Raw genomic sequence first — 20,178 nt, forward strand, 5'->3', positions numbered from 1 at the left:
GAAATAAATAAATCTGCATATCCAATGACAAAACAATCCTGTATGTATTTTAATGAATATCTTCCAAAGAGACTAAATTATCATTTCCATTAGATTTATGAATTGTGTGTACATCTGTGAGGAAACTGTATCACAAATCTAGCTCCACATCTGTGCATCCAGAATGCTAAAAACCCCTCATGTTTGTTTAGAGTCCTACTGCTCAACCCAGGCCTAATACACATATATCCAGGGAGCACAATGTATTCAGGAATTTGCACTAAAGATGTTAAGTTGCCAATCTGTTTTTGACTGAACATACATTTCTAAAAGGTACTCCATGGTCACCTAGTTTTCCAATATCCTAACTACCTCTAATGGCTGCTCTGAACACATTTGTAGCATCAGATGCCTGCATCACTACACACACTGCAGCATGGGCAGTGGGTGAATGTGCCCTTGGGGGACGCTAGCCCCTGGCCCCTTCCTCTCTGCCCAAGGCCCCGCCCATTCTGCTCCCCCGCTGGAGCCTGGAGCACACCCCCCACCCCCCATGCGCCCCAGCCTCAGCGCTGGGCATGTGGGCGGGGTGGCCGGACCACCCCCAACCCCAGCGTGGTCTCAGCGCTGGGCAGGCAGGCAGCACAGCCGGAGCACCCCCGGCCCTAGTGTGGTGCCAGCACCGGGAGGACGGGTGGTGTGGCGTCGTCTTGTGCAGCATGATCCCCAGCCTGCCTGCCTGCCCCAGCCTCAGAAGGGAGCAGCAGGCAGGAGGGGGCCCGGTGGAGCATGGGCGGGGCCACGCTAGGCTGTTTGGGGAGGCATGGCCTTCCCCTGCCTATGATACCTGCCACCCATGCACTGCCATATTGTTTTTGCTGAGCTACTCGCCTTCACTTACACTTTCTCCAGTTCCACTAGAACTGGCATCAAACTTGGTAGGGAAGGCAAAATAAAACAGCACAGAAGTCACAAGGTTATGGTAAGTATCAGGGTGACAGGACAACCTATGTTTTTGACCACTTTGCTATCCCTCCCGAGTGCACCACTCAGATGACAGGCTTGGCTTCCTTTACCTCTCTCAAGGGTGGAATCCTGCAGTTCAGTCTCTCCTATCCTACATCTCTGGATCACAGCTCACATTTCCCAACTGTGGTAACACAACAGCCCCAAATGTATTTGATACCTGCAAGAAATCTTCTCTCTGGGAGCTTGTAACATGCAGTTGATTAAAGTGACCCAAAAACTGCTTCCTCAGAACAGATGTATTGTCCATTCACCAAAGATACACAGCTTGCAGAGAAAAGGGATAAAACAACAAGTCCATACGCCTGGGTCTTACATAAACCTTCTCCTTTCCTTGCAAGTTCTGGGTAAGTTCTATTCAGCCCAGGCCTCTTTCTTCTGAGCTGGGAGAAACAGACGGTGCTGCTGCATTCTCTGAGTGTCTCTCTGTCAGAGTCTCACCTCTAGCAGCTGCAGCCTGCTCCCCCGCTCCCTTTCTTCTTTAGACAAGGGTCTTTAATGCATTAATGTCCCTCTAATCCTAGGCTCTGGCATTGGGACAATAAATCTGTTAGGCATTTCCCAATTTACACCACCTCACCTCATTGTTCTCTTAGGGTATGTCTACATTGTAATTAAAAACCCACGGCTGGTAGGCAAGCCGGTAAACTGAGGTACATATATCTTATCTGTAAACAATTATACAGATATTTCCTTTGTTCTTCACAATAAGTTTAGTACCTTCCATATTCATTTTAGAAATGGAAATCTATTCTCACCAGGACTGATAACACAACAGGGCCCTTTCTAGATCTCCCATTTCCTGTGAAGTTAAAGATTTCATCAGCGTAAGAATGATGAGAGAATGTTCAAAGCCAGCTAATGGTGACAGGACAAATTTGGCTTTGTATCACACAGATATAAAGCTGGAGTTAATTCCACTGATTTCAATGGAGAACTGAGTGTGGCCAACCTGGGGGTAGTCAATTATTTTTTTTCAAGGTCCAAATTTCTTGATCAAGATATAGCCAAAGTCCAGACTCCAGAGAAAATAATTTTAAAAATAATAACAATAATAATAATAAGCAAACAAAAATATTTCAGGATCCATTCAAAAGCATCTGGTGGTCCGGATTCGGTCCACAGACCGCCTGTTGACAACCCGTCATAGGCCATGGAATGAGGAGATGAGCAGCTGCGCACACTCCTAAGCACCTCACAATGGTAAAACAATATCTATCTGCATGCTACTGTATAATCACCCAGGACGGTATTTAGAGGATTTTTTATATTTATATAAATATGAACAACTTTCATTAGGAAAGAAATTTCAGGAAAACGCAAGCATTTTGCAAAGTTTAATAAAATTCAAAGGACTGTTATAACCTGAAAATCATGACTGTTGACAAATTGTAGTGACTGTCTAAGATTTGAGACATAAAAATTAGCATTCTTAGTTCAGAACCTGTCATACACCTGTGACACTCTGTATCTCGGGGGAACACCCTGCACCCCCATGTTCATCCTTATAATATGATTGTGTGGTATCCAATGCAAAGTTTGTCATGTTGGGTGTCTTCAGAAGGCTCATGATGCACTGAGCATTGTTGTTATAGTAATGTTATAGGTTGTAATTTCATGTATATAGTTATGAGGCTGAAAATGTGTCCTCGTAGCTTAAAACAAGCCCAGGCAAATCTTTCCAGGAACAGAGGGGCAGTTCACATCTCCTTAGGGCATGTATGGGACAAACCCAGCCCAGCCTCACAGGAACAAAGGACACTGGCCTACGCAGCAACAAAGGATCTGTTGGTCTCTTGAAAGAGTCACCTCCTTCCCTTGGTCAGTCAGGGACTACGATGAGGTAATGCTCACCTGACCCTGAAGGGGGGAGCAAAGCCAAGAGGGAAAAAAGAACATGATAAAAGGGAGAGACGTTTGCCATGCTCTTCCTCTCTCTTCCACCTCCATCTACAGACATCACCACCAAGCAACTGAAGGGCTGATCAAAGGGGAGAGCCTGGCTGAAGGGCAGCCAGCCAGCCTGTGGTGAGAAGCATCTAAGGGCTTGTCTACACTTACACGTTATAGTGCTCTAACTTGCTGGCTTGGGGTGTGAAAAATCACCCCCCTGAGCGCAGCAAATCTGAGCGCTTTAAAGTGCTAGTGCGGACAGCCTCCAAGCACTGGGAGCTGTGCTCTCAGTGCTCGGAGCTAATCCCCTCGTGGAGGTGGATTACCAGGAGCGCTGGGAGACCTCTCTCCCAGCGCTTGCGCATGACCACACTTGCACTTCAAAGCACTGCCATGGGAACGTTCCCGCGGCAGTGCTTTGAAGTTTCCAGTGTAGACATACCTTAAGTTTGTAAGGGCACTGAAAGTGTTAAGATCAGCTTAGAATGCATTTTGCTTTTATTTCATTTGACCAAATCTGACTTGTTGTGCTTTGACTTATAATCACTTAAAATCTATCAGGTTTATTCTACCTAAATCAGTGCATTTGGTTTGAAGTGGGTCAGAGACTCCCCTTGGGATAACAAGCCTGGTGCATATCAATTTCTTTGTTAAATTAATGAATTCATTATAAGCTTGCAGCGTCCAGCGGACATAACTAGACATTGCAAGACGGAGTTTCCTAGGGTTGTGTCTGGGACCGGAGATATTGTCATTCAGTTGCACAATCCAAGCAGTTTACATGCCAGAGGCTGTGCGTGAACAGCCCAGGAGTGGGGGTTCTCACAGCAGAGCAGGGTAAGGCTGGCTCCCAGAGTCAAGGATTGGCGTGACCTAGCAGATCACCGGTCCGGATAACACCAGAGGGGAACGTCACAATGCCTCTTATAGATAACTATATAAATGCCATGAAATAGGAACTGACATTACTAGGACAACTAGGCTCAAAAGCCATGCATGGGCATTTGAGGGCATAGTTTGGCATTTTGAATCTCGTGATCCCAACACCAATAATTTTGAATGGCACAGTTCTATTAGTAAGGTGCATGAATAATCAGATTAGTTTTGTGAGTGTATCCTAGGGCAGAAAATGTTTAAATGTGCACAAAAACACTAAATTGTAGTACAGGAGAGGAAGGGAAGAAACACCAACCCTACCCATTATAAACTATTGATTCCATATTTTTGCTTGGTTTTTTTGTTGTTGTTTAGAAAGAAATTCTATTTGACTTTCATGCAATGGACAATGAATAGATTACCATGAAGAGATAGGGTCAGAAGTTTTTATTTCCTTTAGCATGCAATTATTTGCATCCAGAAACTCTGAACTTCACAGTTGACTTCGCAAAAAGAAAAGGAGTACTTATGGCACCTTAGAGACTAACCACTTTATTTGAGCATGAGCTTTCGTGAGCTACAGCTCACTTCATCGGATGCATACTGTGGAAACTATCTGATGAAGTGAGCTGTAGCTCACGAAAGCTCATGCTCAAATAAATTGGTTAGTCTCTAAGGTGCCATAAGTACTCCTTTTCTTTTTGCGAATACAGACTAACACGGCTGTTACTCTGAAACAGTTGACTTCAGAATTCAAACAGAACCTCCATTTCCATAACCACCCACTGAATTCAAGTGAAGTGACAGTACATCTTAAACACAGCGTTACATTATTTTACTTTCCCCTGGTTGATCTAAACATCTTCATATGAATCATATGTTTATGTCTGCTTTTTGCCTCTTTTAGTTTACAGATTACAAAGAATCCACAAACATTACTGTCCATGTAACGAGGATGTCTTTCCAAAACCCTGATATTGCTTTACTTATTTACAAGACTGCCTTTGATATGGCGTGACCTTTGGTTCTTTGAAGTCCTCAGGATGTGCTTTCCAAAGAGCAAATGCATTTTTTCAGTATAAAATTACAAAGTACTGTAGGAGTCGCAATGTTCAAAAGATGGAACTCCCAAGTGCTGATTTTGAAATTTGTAGTTTGCATGGTTTTTTCAAAGAAAAATACAATGTGGAAAAATTCACCTCTGGCGAAATGCCATTGGCCCATTCACAGGCTTACACTCTTGTTGATTTTGGCCTAATGTTCTTCCACTTGGTTTTACCATAAAGATCCATAATTTTCCCTAGAACATATGTCAGAATGAAGAAAAAAAACAATGGGCCAAAATATAACTCTATAATATCTTTATAATTCAGCTGCAATAAAGCAAGGTCTATCAATCTGTAAATCCAGATTTTTTTCAGACATAAATTTGCTCCAGGCTGAAATCTGACAGATAATATTTTTAAAACATTTTTAGGTATATATATATGAAAAAATAAAACATTCTCTTTGAACATTTCTTTTCACTTGCATAAATCATATATGACTTTGATTTATGAATTCACATTGGGGAAGTAATTAATCTATAATGTAGTCTAATCAATTTTGGTGTTTAAAAAGCCTCACAACAAAAATAACAAGGATATTTACATATTTAAATCTGAAACATTACGGAGAAGCATGCCTGTTTTGAAGGCTCCTGCAAGGACCTTACAGAGAATGGATCCGAAACAATGATGGAAGTCAGGAAGATGCTCGTTGCTATTTTAAATCATTGAATTTTGTTACATAAGCTTTGCATGCAGCCATTCCCTCTGACAAGGAGTGGTATTTTCAAATTCACCTAAATGATTTAGAAACCTACCTCTCATATGCAAAAGTGACTTAGGTACTTAGACACTTAAGTGCCATTGACTTTCAATGACATTTAGATTCTTATGTTCCTAAATCAATTAAAAAGCTGGACTTAGGATAACATTTTGAAAAGTGCCTGAGTGACTTAGAAGCCTATGTTCAACCCTGATCTATACAAATTATGAAATTCTAAAATCAGTGTTTCCCAAACTTGGGACGCCGCTTGTTCAGGGAAAGCCGCTGGCGAGCCAGGCTGGTTTGTTTACCTGCCATGTCCGCAGGTTCGGCTGATTGCGGCTCCCACTGGCCGTGGTTCGCCGCTCCAGGCCAATGAGGGCTGTGGGAAGGGCGGCCAGCACGTCTCTTGGCCCGCTCCGCTTCCCGCAGCCCCCATTGGCCTGGAGCGGTGAACCGCGGCCAGTGGGAGCCGCAATCAGCCGAACCTGCGGACACGGCAGGTAAACAAACCAGCCCGGCCCGCCAGGGGCTTTCCCTGAACAGGCGACGTCCCAAGTTTGGGAAACAATGAGAAAATGATAGCAATCCCTCAGCTCCTAACCACTCCCACCCCCAACCTCCCATACCCTGTACCCTTCGGCTCCTATTGAAACCAGCTTGGCCTCTCCCTCTGTTCCTTATCCCCCTTTGAATTTGAATCCAGCTGCCTCTTCCTTCTCATGTATTCTCTCCTGGGTACTAGGTAATGGGCTGGAGAGTTCAGGACATATTCTCCCTGCTCTCAGTTCTGATTCTTGGCAGCCTGGAGGAGCAATTGCAGAAAAAGTTCTCCCCAGCCCCTACAGGGGCGCACAATCACTCTGTGAGGATAGCATATGCAGTCTGGTGGGCATGTAGAAACTGTGGAAGGAAAGATCATGCTCAGTCCAGATAGAATCTTCAGAGGATAAAGCTGCCAACCCCAACACACCTCTGCTGAGTACATAAGAACTGCAATTTTTCTGTGGCTTATAAACTGGCCAAGTTTGAGCAGACTTTCTCGGGGATGGAAAAGACACACCCTGACACTAGGGCAACCCCTGTGGCCACATTTCAAGTCCTACTCCAAAGCATGGAGACACTAGAGTTTCTCAACAAAATGGCCCTAAGAATTTGCTAACACAAGCAAAATGATGTATCTTTTCCCGAATCTCATTCTAAGAAATGGCTGGACTACTTTCAAAGAGAGGAAAAAAAAAAAAAAGTCAGCCTCAGGCAGACACTTGGCATTAAAAATTTCAATGTTGTAAGTAAGGCCCTTCATTTTTGTTATTTACAGATTTTTCTCTGAAAAATTCCAGTTTTGAAAAAGCCAGTATTCAGGTCATACCAATTTTCACCTGAATTCTGACTTTCTTAGGATGTGGGAATTTTTCACAGGGGAAGTGGACAGGGCTGTGCTTAAGCACAGGGGTCTCCAGGGGAGGGGAGGCTACACTCCATGAGTACTGCCACCATCCCCACCAGCCCCCCATCACTGAAAAGAAGCCCCTGCTGATCCTGGCACCTCAATGCAACCTTAGCCGCTTCCGGGGGACATGCTGAAGGGCTGGGGTCAGCAGGGGGCTCTGTCCAGCAGGGGAAGGGAACGGGGCTCTGTGCAGGGAGTATCGGCTGCCAGGACTAGGCTCCCTGCCTGTCTCACTCTTCTGCTACGCAGCTGCAGCAGCCACCAACCAGCAGTTACCCTGCTCTGTACAGGTGCACTGAGGAAGCCAGCAGGGACTCTGCAAGTGGAGAGCGGAAGGCTGCAACCCATGAGGAAACTCCATCTGGCAAAGGGGGGAAGCAGACAGGACTCTGTGACCTGGAGAGTGAGATGGGCACGGAGCCAGTTCCCAGCGACCGAGACCATCCAACTATTGCATCATGAGTAACTTCTCTGGCTGTTGACCCCCATGAGTTACCGAGCATTCCTCCCCCAAATTTTTGAATACTTACCGATAAATTCCTAGGAAATCTTTTAAAAAATAAAAATAAAAAATGAAGGGCCTTAATTATAAGCCATTGATAACCAGGTGTGGTTGGGCAACATTTACGATAGGTGACACAATACACATTATAGATTAACTTGGCAGCTATGCCATTTTACCGCGGCCATTGGCAAGATCTCATTGCCGTGCCCTTCAGCTACTGAAATGGAAGTTGTACTAGGTATGTTGGAGCGCCGCAGGCTTTGCAAGCTTGCCATTAGTAGGTGTCAAAATATTAACCTACCAGTACAAATTACAAATACTTGCTCTCTCTCACACACAAACACACGCATTACCATATCAATGATGAGACAAGAAAGAAAAAACAAATTATGTCCTCATTTTTCCCATCTTTGGCTAATGCCAAATAGAAACAGCTTAATCTATTATCACTGACAATTTGCTTTTAATAGTAGATTTCAAACTCAACAAAAAAAGGTAACTGTAATAAGAGAACCGCAGCCAATCAGGATGAGAGCTGAAGTTAGCTGCAGTAATTAGCAAAAGCATTGAGCTCCCATGACTGACCTTCAAAACAGCAATTTGCTAAGCATATGTGCTACCATAAAATAACAACAAACATACATTTCAATGCTGCCACTGCTAAATTAACTCTGGGGCCACTCTATATTGCCTCACAGTACTGGTTAGAGCTTTCCACTACCATCCCAAACACACGACGATGATCCTATACAGTTGCCTAACCCTTACTAGTGAAGGAGATTTCTTGTATCTGACTTATGCCTTTTTGATTTGCTCCTAGCGGATACATATGAAACATGAACCAGGCCACTTTGCTTACGTTCTCTGAAATGAATAAGTTCCCAGCCAACTGCTAAGCTGCAGGCTGTAGGAGAGCACGGTGGTTGGTTTCTGTTACTGAGATCTTGTCTATCTCAACTTGCAATATGCCCAGAAACCACAGTAATGGGCACCAGACCAATGCCGATAAAAGAAATAAACAGCCACCACCACCACCACCAGTTTTTTAGTTCCAAATACATGAACTTTCTAAAAACATGACGACAGTAAGCACAAAAAGTCAAAATCCCAGATGACATGTTCTAGAAAGACAAAATTCTGCCAAATTAATTGCAGATTTAAACGGCCTTGTTTTTTTTAAGTCTATCTGACTTTTAGGGCTGCTGAGTTTAAATAATACCTGAAACCAAAACACTTCCATTTAAATATTGTTAAAAAATATAGTACATATTAGTTTACTTCACAGTAAACAAGTTCCTCAAAGTGTAAAATGCTATTGGTTTAATATCTCTGACCAAGTTTAGGTAAGTGAATTTATATACAGTAGCTTATTATGCACCTCACATCTGCCATGACTACCAGCTGCCAGCACTAGTGATTTGCCTCGCTCTAGAATTAGGCTCCCCTTTGAGTTTTAGCCTATTTCTGTTCAACATTTTGCAATGTGAGCAGCAAATTATGGTTGCTCTTGTGCGGAAGAGGTGGGAGTGGGAATGGGCCCCCCTTCTAGCAGTGTGCCCATGCAGCAGGCAGCCAAAATGTAGCTTCTTGTGCTCCTTGAGTACAAAGGGGACCTGGCGGTACTGCATGTCCAAAAGGGTAAGTGGGTGAGGGCGTGGCTGGGGCCCTATTCCCCTTGCGCCTCACTGGCCACTGCGTGGAAACCAATGTCGTCAAGGGTACATATACTACACCTTTTTTATTGGTGTAGCAACTGCTGCTGCTGAGGCCCACTCCCACCCCAGCAGTCTTGAAGGCAAAATATTTGCCTTCCACAGGCTTAAATACCTCTTTCTACCAGCGGTCAGGCATGACAGCTCCTTAGCCACTCTCCAGGACTCTCTGGTTCAAAAAGAAACAACATTAGCTTTAAATAATCCAAACTGGTTCAGATAATCACATTTCAGTTGCTAGATACCTGCACGGCTGAATGATCAGTTATATCAGAAAGGGATTTCCATATGCAACTGTTTGCAGGATTACAAGAAGGAAAGAAAGACCCTGATGATTTTACAGGAATATCTCTCACTGGTTCTTTACAAAGAGTCCAACCACAAACACAGCCATCAAATGCTGAATTAGATATCTGCAATTAGGTCATAAACTACCGCACAAAAACGGCTGCATTATAAACGTGCCCCTGAAAAACTGTCAGTAAAAAATATTTCCCAAACTGTCCATTTGTATTGCTTTTTAAGCAGAGACAGTAGTTGCTGCTTTAAAAGGTGTCCTACAAATCCCATACCAGACTCAACTAACAACTGAAACACAAGACTGCCATATTCTGGGAGGTCTTATGCATAGAACAAAATTATCGTATCAGTTGACTACACACATCAATGGGATGGCACATGATTAGACAACAGTGGGGAATCCTAATGATCCCCGGTGAGGATTCTGATAGTGCATGTCTCTCATTTTCTGCTCCATGATGTGTAGATGAAAAGTACACCAGAATAAATGTAAGACTAATTACAATTCATTGCAGTGCAGATCCTAACATCATTTTCCTGATTACGTGGGAACGTAGGAAAGGGCTAGACCACAAATATCAGTTTGAGAAAAAGAAATAATCTTTTTTAAATGGCTCCCTTAAGATCATATTGACTTTTCCACTTTCTTGGCCCAATTTGATCTGGTGTTTTTAAAGCAACATACCACAAACTGTCAGAAACATATAATAATAAAAAAAAATCTGTTCCTTATTCTGGTCTGGTCTTTTCTTTTTTCTGAATAAGAAGATTTCAAAATCCATTACAAATCACTTAGATGCATCCTACCAATTACAGCACAGGATATAACAACAGATTTCACTGTTACCTTGGGCTGCACCTTCGAGTACAAATTGGAAGAAAAAACTGTAAGGACACACACAGGAAGAAAATATTTGTGGCATTTCAGTAGAGCAGTAATGGTGCCAATGATGGGAAAGGGGTTGGGGTGATTAAAGTAGCTTTTTTGTTTGGCCTATTCATAGCAATAAATGCACTTTCTGATGACTGTATCTTGTCCTTGTTTGATTTCTTTGGAATATTTTGAGAACTCCATGTCTTTCTCTTTCAAGAATTATAAGGTACTTTTCTTGCTAGTCTGACAGTTCCAAGAACCACTACCTTACCATTTGTGATATTTCATAACTTACAAACAGTGCTCTTCAGAACACTTCAGTTTTAGAAAGACAGGAAGGGGAGCCCTTCTTAATATATGCAACATGAAGCAAATTCAGTAATCATAGGAAAAGCTGGCAAACTTTTGTCAAATCCCTGTTACCTTTGTGAACACACACTACATGCTGAATATATTACATTTCAGTGAAGAACTACGGCATACACTCAGGTGATCAGGTATCTCCTGACCACTCCAGATATTTCATATCACACTCCAAAAGGAACCAAGATTGCTTCCCTCTTCTGCTCTGCACAGTTGATTCTGTGAGCTACATGCCACACTGTAAATAGGAATTGTCATACTGCATTAAACCAGTGGTCCACCTAGTCCAGTACCAAGTGATTTATATACTGGCATTATAACATTTTCAATATTATTCAATCTCTCTTAATATAACTTTACCTTTTGCTTGCTTTTTGATGACAAATGTGCATTCAGCAGGACGCTAGCAGCATAACGAGAGGTCGCTTTAAAGTTAGCTCAATTTTCTCTTTCTGTATGAAACATTAACACCTCACCCTCCACTTCTCCAAAGCTTCATTATCTATCTAATCACCACCTCACTGGTAAGTTCTCTTTTTTCCTTAGTCCTCTAAATAGATATGATTCAGCCAATATCTTCTGCTCACTCCTTATTGGTAGCAGGCTATCGAGTTGGCCTGAAACATATTTCAAGCTGTCTAGCTTATGGCCAGATCTGAGGCAGCACTCTGGTGGTGCAAAGCATCCCTAAAGCTGACTAAATGGCCTAAAGTACATTGGACTTAAAGGGAAAAGGGGGTGTGGCTGGAGCATCCTTATGCCCTGCAAATTGTTGGCTGCTGGAATGGTCCCTTGCGTGCTATGGACAACTGATGTCCAGAAACATGGCTTAAAGCACTTTTCTTCCCTCCCACTCCAGTCTTGGTTACACAAGAGGATCTGGTCTTATATCTACCTCTGTCCATCTAGTATTAATATCATACTCATTAACAGGGTACCTGAACACTTAACGAGAATGAGCACTGTACAGAAAGCAATGCGTTTTTCCAACCATCCCTGAGGACACTGATCAGGCGAGGTGGGGTCCATGACTCTTTTCTTTTTATTTTGGGGGTGTTTAATGAAACCTTTGGGGTGCAAAAGCAAAACTTTATTTATTTATTTCATTTTTACAAACTGCATTGAATGAGAGCCCATCCAATGCTCTGGGGGCCCGGGACAGTTTTTTTTAAAAATACCCCCGACCCACTGCTGATATGATGTTGTTCTGAAGTAGCACAGAACAGAATGCTGCTTCCCCCCATGTTATTTTTAAGTACATTCAATTAAAAATAATTTCAAATGATTTTTGTTTCTCTTTGCCACTGGCTTGCACTGCCAAAACTATGTTTATAGACAACAGGGATCATTAAACAAAACCCATTTATTGGGTAACTGAAGGCATTTCCAATACTAATATGTGAGTTAAAAATAGAAGACACTTCAGAGTGCTTAAACTGCAGATAAAAGCCTGTTTAATTTCAAAGGTGGCAGGGTTACTAATGCATCAGCTACTTCAAAAACAGCAAAATAAACTGTTTTTTTACAAGACTGGCAGCTCTGTCCAACACTTATCGGAAATATATTAGGCTTACCAAATATAAAAGTTCACGAGGACAGTTTGTTTAAAAGTTCCCTTAATTTCCATGAGTGAGGAGAGCAGAAAGGCATAACTTAGCATCAACCATGGCTCAGCTATGAAAATTACTGTTCAGTCATGAAACTCAAATGATCAACCCATCAGGCCAACTTTTCCTGTTTTATGCCATATTAATAGCACTGGAAAAATAAAATGTTGTTTAGATAGCTGAAGGGCTTTACTTTAGTAAAAAAACAGAACATGAAAGTAATTTGCTTAATATCATTGTTTAGCGTGTAAACGACCAGAGATAAACAGGTATGAATGTGCTCTAAGTGTAGGGCCTCACTTAAGGTGACCAGACGTCCCAATTTTATAGGGACAGTCCCGATTTTTGGGAGTTTTTCTTATATGGGCTCCCGTTACCCCCACCCCCTCTCCCAATTTTTTCACATTTGCTGTCTGGTCATCCTAGCCTCACTACAAATATTTTTACAGCAGCATCATAACTAAACAACTGTTGACACGCTGCATCCAAACTAGAGCTGTTTTTTTTAATCTTTCTATATGTATCAGCAATCTCTAGGTACATTTAAACTAGGGTTGCCAACTTTCTACTTGCACAAAACGGAACACCCTTGCCCTGCCCTCTGCCCCACCCCTCCCCCAAGGTCCTGCCTCTTCTCCTAGGCACCGCCCCCTGCTCACTCCATCCCCCTTCCCTCTGTCGCTTGCTCTACCCACCCTCACTCACTCACTCATTTTCACTGGGCGGGGGCAGGGGGTTGGGGTGCGGGACGGATGAGGGCTCCGGCTGGGGGTTCAGGCTCTGGGGTGGGGCCAGGGATGAGGGGTTTGGGGTGTAGGAGGGGGCTCCTACACCCCAGAACACCATGATAATTGATTTTTTGTGTGGACTCTATTTGAGAGGGGGGTGAAAGTATTTTACGACGCCCTATTAGCATTTAAGAGCAAATAAATGTACTAAAGCATCTTTTTACCACATCCATGTTTATTGTATAATACCTGTGTCAGTTTCTCCACCTGTTAACAAATAAAAGAGATGTCACTGGAACAGAATGACTTTGTATGAATTAAAATACTCCATCTGAGGACCCTCCCAATTTGTAGGGATACTGAGCTTCCTCCCCTTCCCCTTTAACTTTCATGTTCTCATATTGATATCCTAATGAACAATAACTTTTCTGAAAAATCCTAACCTCTTTACTCCGTGTGTCAAGATTTATAATGCTGCTTTTTAGGGGCCCAATCCTGAGAAGCACTGTGCTGAGGAGGCACTCAGCAACTCACAGGACCAGGCACAGAGATTTTAAATTGTATTCCAAACTTTCCAGCAAAGCTTCTCAATTCTGTGAAGGATTAGGCAATATTGTTCTGCGGGGCCCTCTAAGCAACTGAACATGGACTATAGCCCAGATATACTAAATGGAGGTGACAATGCTGCTAGTCATGAATGTAGTAGGGTAGATCATTTTAATTAACAAGACAATTATCTAAATTACTTGATTTAAATCAGCCCTTATTATTTTGTCCGAATTCAAAGCACATGTCCACAACAAACCTCTGGTGCAGGGCAAATGTGAAACAACTAAGATTTTAAAAAGTGGTTTACTATATGCATAATGTTTCTATAAGTGGTCAGCTGAGTCATGTGATAGGAAGGCAAATATGCTACATATTCCGTCACTGGAACAGCTGGTACTTAGCAGAGCTTGGAAACACTCACTAGCAGAAAACAGAAACTGTGACGGGTAAGTGGCATTTCTGAACATCTACTGGTAGGTATTAGCTGGTTTTGCATGCACTGCCAGTCAATTTTTTATATTATAAATAAATCACATATGTAAAACACTGCATTAGGGCAGTCAAATTTAATAAGTTTCAGATGGGCTGATAAATGAAAAATAATCAAATTAATAAGCACTGTTTCTTCCATATGTTTGGTTAAATATAAGTTGGGAAAACATAAAACTATTGCACACAGCTTCTTGGATTGCTCATACAGTTGACATAAGGCCAAATTCTGCCTTCAGACATATTTGCCCAACTCCCATTGAAGTCAAGGGGTCCTACGCGGGCATATCTTTTAGAAGCCCAAACTGCCAAAGTTCAGAACCATATTTGGATTTGAACTTCCGCAAATTGTGGTGGTGTTCAGATCTGGGGTTTGAGTCTTTTGCTAAGAGAGTGAAGGTTCCTTTCTACTTGGCAGTCTTCTGAAGATTTCTTCCCAGCATGAGTCAGGACGGAAACACATTGCCAACGTAAAAACTTTTGAACACTTTGGGTTGATAATACCATGCCTGCTTCTTCCTTCTAGTAGTGGGCTCGCAAGATATTGGTCCTGGAGACAGAAACAACTGAAGCTTGATAGAGGGCCAGACAGCAATATGGTGTTCTCTATCTGGTTAGGAAAAACAGTTATACCAAAGCTAGAGTTAAAGATTGCAGAACTCCAGCCAGAATTGACTTCACCCAGAAATCATGCACATGGAGAGCTTGCAGTAGTAATTTGAATCCAAATGTTGCAGCAGACCAGAAAAAGCACACTCCAAAGTTGCAAACAGGCAATCATGACATTTGACAGTTTTTGCTATCTGGCCCTATGTGTCTGTTTCTAATAACACTGACAGTTCATGCAGGCTGGCAGCTTTCCCCAGTCTTTGACAGCCCCTCATGACATTTCTTTTAATCTAGAGATATGTGGATCTTGACGTAGACTCTACAAAGGTGATCATGCAAAGGTGTTGCCATCTGTACTACCAGGAAAGTAATATCTGTAGCAGCGACACAACAATAGACTCTTTTCACATTTCTATCCATCTTTTTAGGCTAATAAGATTTGTGCATGTTGTCGCAAGCTAGGTTTATTTTTAAGTCAGGTCCACTGTTGCTTATGACAAATCCTTCATGCAGATCTAATAGTTTGATACGGTGATATTTACCATGCTGAGTTTATGTACATTTTTTCCTCTGTGTTTTGGCTACTGTCATCAGGCAGCCCTGGCTGGAGCACCCACCCGTGGCAGGCCATGGCAGAACAGGTGCACTCCCTCAGTTCCCCTCCTTCAGAGTCCGGAGTAACTCCACGCCAGGTTCTCTTGCCTCAGTAATACCCACCCCCCGCCCCCTTCGGGTTTATTACCAAAAAATAATCCACAACAAAAGACCAAAACATAGTCCATTTGTCACCCCGCTGCATGTAGTTCTTAAAATCCCACACCATCTAGTCTGTCAGCATAGCACATGCCACATTCTGGCATTGTCTCCACTCCTGGAGAAGATCTTTGTCAGTCCTCTCCTGTCCTTCTGCCAGGAAAGCCACCCAGCCTTTCCAGTGGGAGTGCAGCCCCACTCTTCCCAGAGGGAACCCCCACAGTCTCTCTGCTGGGCATTCATCCTTACCAGGAGAGCATCCATCTCTCCCTACTGGCCTTCATCCCTCCTCAGCTTAGCTCTCTGGCTTCAAATCTGCAGGCAACTCCCTCTGCTGCTCTCTGGCCTTCTTCTCTCTCCAGCCCTCTGGCCCTGGCTCTCTGGTTTGGGGAGGTCATCAAGCACACCCTTCTGCTTCTCTCTTGCCTTCAGCTTTCCCCCAGGAACCACCTACAGCTTTCTTCAGGGATCTCCTGCAGTCTCCTGATCCCTGGCAGCTCTCACCTGCTGATCTCTTACCCCCAGGCAGCTCTCACCTGCCCTTTTCCTGACTGAGCCAGGCAGCTCTCACCAGGCCTCTCCCCAGTCATATGGCCCAGTGGTTTCCTTTAAGCCCAACTGGGGGTCAGCTGATGAGTCATAAATGCACTGGCCTCTCCCCTCTTAAAGGGCCAGTGTCATCCTATGACAGTTACTTATGCTTATCTTTTTGAATAGAGAAGGGCATATAGTATGTCCAAAATTTGGGATTTTTTTTAAAACGAATGTTTCTCAACTAATAATTCAGATGGCAAGAAACATCAGACTGTGAAACATCTGACGATCAGATGTTTCTGATTATGAAAGAAACATTTGACTAAGTATAAATACTATGCTTAGACCGTAAGATGTATTTGATGTCTTTTTAATTAAAATTACCCATTTCTGAACCTACTGCTAATGTTCTTGATGATATCATTTGTGTCTCCAATAATACAGAAGGCCAATATAAGAATGTAAAAGCAATTTCTAAATGAAGAACTTTACCATCATCACTTTTAGCAAAGGGGATGGCATCCCTGCCAGAACATACAACTACTAACACCTAGGAAATCTGTTTCTGACATGCAAGCCCTCTTTTTGTTGACAATGGGCAACTGATATCTACAACTGATATCAGCTGGATATCGGCTGTGCTTCAAGAATGGATGTGTGACCCTAATTTTGTGGTCCCAGCCCATGGACCATAATATTTGAGACCATCCATTCCTGCAGTAAAATCCAGGGGAGGAGGACCTGGAAAAGAAAGTCCCCAGGAAGATCCTGTCAGAGAGTGAGGTTTGCAACCCTGACAGAAAAAACATTGGGGCCTATCCCTAATCCTAGAAAGATTCCCAGGATCTAGGAGATCTACAGGCAATCAGAACTATTCACATGGAGGCCCTACCAGTTCTGGCCCTTGGCTGATCCCCTGCCTGCCTGACATGACTCAAGTGGAAGCTCTCTGCTCTGCAAGGACTCCTCTGAGCTGCAGCTGACCTCAATGCATGTGGTTGGGGAGATAAAGGGAAGGCTATTCCATGGAAAAAATAATATATGTTGGGGTTATATTATCTTCTCCTGTGATTCTCGGTTGAGTTGGCAGGAGAGAGAACAATGTGTATCCCTTGTTTCACACATTACTCACCCCTGGCATATCCGGTCTATCCTTTTTGCCAATATGGAACCTAACTAGTGGAGAGGGTCTGGAAGGGAGTGGGGAATGGTGCTGCAGAGGCAGCTGAGCCCCCACTGTGACGTTGCACTCCATATGTTTTATGGAAATATGTTTATAAGTGTGAATATGATGTAACTGGAATATGCTTCAAGCAAAAGGTCTCTTGTAAGGTATCGTTACAAAGCTTATGATCTACTGAGTGTGTTCATCCTATTTGTTTGCATGTATTATTTCTACGTCTGGAGTTAGGAGAATAAGATATAAACTCATATTACTGATGTAAACATGTTAAGTGGAAGCCATTTACAGTGCTTCAGAATCAGTGAACGGGTATGTTTACCTGCAAGCCTTCTTATGTACGTGTCTTCCAGCTACTAGGTAATGAAGGAGGTGGTCTTACAGTGACATGTGACCATGTCACCTGAACTGGAATCCATCTTACACCTGGTGCTTTTCCATTTAGAAGGAGGGGTGGGGATCCAGAGAGACAAAAGTTTCTGGCCTTGTGCCAAAGCTCTAAAGAGGGTGGAACAGAACAAAGGGGGCTGCCAGTCATGAGAAATCCCGTAGTTACCACCTGAGCTGGAACTGTCAAGAACTGTACCAGGGGAACGGATTGGGCCCAGATTACGAAGGAGTCTAGTCTGTGAAAGAAGCTTATTGGAACATCTCTGAGGGTGAGACTTACCTGTATTCAGTTTCTTAATGTATTACACTTAGACTTGCGTGTTTTGTTTTATTTTGCTTGATAACTTACTTTGTTCTCTCTGTTATTACTTGAAACCACTTAAATTCTACTTTTTATACTTAATAAAATCACATTTGTTTATTAATTAACCCAGAGTAAGTGATTAATACCTGGGGGAGCAAACAGCTTTGCATATCTCTCTATTAGTGTTATAGAGGGCGGACAATTCATGAGTTTACCCTGTATAAGCTTTATACAGAGTAAAACGGATTTATCTGGGGTTTGAATCCCATTGGGAGGTGGGTGTCTGGGTACTGGAGACAGGAGTACTTGCTGAGCTGTTTTCAGTTTAATCTGCAGCTTTGGGAGCATGGTTCAGACCCCGGAGCTGTGTTGCAGCAGGCTAGCGTGTCTGGCTCAACAAGACAGGGTTCTGGAGTCCTAAGCCGTCAAAGAAAACAGGCTCAGAGGTAGTTTCAGCACATCAGGTGACAGTCCCAAGGGGGTCTCTATGACTGAACCCGTCACACCACCTTCCACACAGAAATGGGGAAGACCAAGCAGCCTTTGTGCACGGATTTTGGGAGTGATTGGGATGCAATCTTTAGGCCATAATTCTGGTCTCTCCGCAAACTGAGTCTGACTTCAACCAGAGCTTTTAATGGAGTTGGGAGTGATCTCTGGTAAGCCTATTAGCATCATGTAGTTTCTTCTATTGGTTTTAATATGTTTTCTCTGTAATATTTTTTTCTCTTATAAATGTGCTTGCTTACAGAGGGCTGTGTGGTAACTTATAACAGCTGATAATTATAGCTGTTCATAGCCTTCGGAGAGAAAGTAAAGCTCAGATCCTGGCCTGTGTAGGCAATCTGGGTCATTGGGGATATCATAGTGTAGACAGGGAAATATGCAATTTGGAAAAGCCCCAGTCAGGAGCGAAAGCAATACGGGTCTCTACCCAAGAGAGGTGATGACTGAGGAGCCTGGAGTGGGTTTCCTCAAGGGACCACAGAGGGGGAATACAGATGCAGTTGTCCCATACTGTGACAATGGGTAAAACTGATTAGCTATGTTTCAAATTATGATGAAAAGCTCCAGAAATGGGCTTGGGTAAATATAGTACTAGGCACTTGAAGACATTCTCATTGTATCCCTTAAAAACAACATTTTCTAGTACTGGAAGCAAAATTTAGGAGCATTAAAGAAACTTGAGGAAAACTCAAATCCTACTCCTAGTCCAGGGGTCGGCAACCTTTGAGAAGTGGCACGCCAAGTCTTCATTAGTTTAAGGTTTCGTGTGCCAGTAATAAATTTTATATTTACAGGGGCTCCCCAATGGAACCCCAGACTAACAGCGGGCTGAGCAGTGCCGGCGGCCAGGACCCCAGCTGGCAGGTGCTGGAGAAAGAACCCCAGACCGGCAGCACGGGCAGCAGACAGAACCCCAGACTGGCATCGGGCTGAGCGGCTCAGCGCACTGCCAGTCTGGGGTTCCGTCCACCGGCCTCTGCCAGTTGGGGTCCTGGCAGCTGGCCCCGCTCAGCCCGCTGCCAGCCCGGGGTTCTGTTCATCCAGGCCAGCAGTGAGCTGAGCGGGGCCAATGGCTGGGACCCTGGCTGGCAGCAGAGTGCCACCAAAAATCAGCTCGCATGCCGCCTTTGGCACGCATGCCGCAGGTTGCCGATCCCTGTCCTAGTCTATTGCTGGGGAAATGGCATTGTGTCAAATATAATAATGTATTCACAGAATAGATATGGGAGGAAAGACAAAGGAGGAATTATCATGGAATTCCATAACTACTTTATTATGAAGCTGATAAAATACTGTAAGGAAAGGTTCTATACAACGCTACTTGTCTGATAATAAAAACAGCTGGCTTTTGTTAATTGTTTAAATGACAAGTTTCACTAATACTGTATCTGATCCAGCATTTAAAGAAGTTAAAGATTTTCCAATTCTGTGCCTTGACTCTGCTGAGTGTTTTGATGAGAGAGAAGAGGAGCTACTTCAAAGTATTTATTCATTGTCCATTCACTTTTTTGACAAAAGGGAGATTTAAAGGCGTATCTGGCTGCCTGTTTCTGCACAGCAGTACTCAATTACTTGTCAACTGGGATTAAACAAGCCAAATAGTGCTGAGTCCCTTCTACTTTTCATTCCTTTACAGGATTAAATTTGGAGAGTAGCCACAGAATGTCTCCACTGCCTGCATACACCCATATATGAACAGCCATAGCATGAGAAAACTCTGCTTTTCATGTAATTTTGT

The 20,178-nt window shown here is 43.2% G+C and overlaps 1 protein-coding gene across 5 annotated transcripts in view; it reads right to left on the bottom strand.

Moving 5' to 3' along the window:
- Nucleotides 1-20,178, bottom strand: part of SMYD3 (SET and MYND domain containing 3) — a 633,600-nt gene that overhangs the window by 179,191 nt on the left and 434,231 nt on the right. The gene's annotated exons all lie outside the window — the stretch shown is intronic.

The sequence above is a fragment of the Chelonia mydas genome, chromosome 3 (genome assembly GCF_015237465.2).
Source record: "Chelonia mydas isolate rCheMyd1 chromosome 3, rCheMyd1.pri.v2, whole genome shotgun sequence".
Classification (NCBI taxonomy): domain Eukaryota; kingdom Metazoa; phylum Chordata; order Testudines; family Cheloniidae; genus Chelonia; species Chelonia mydas.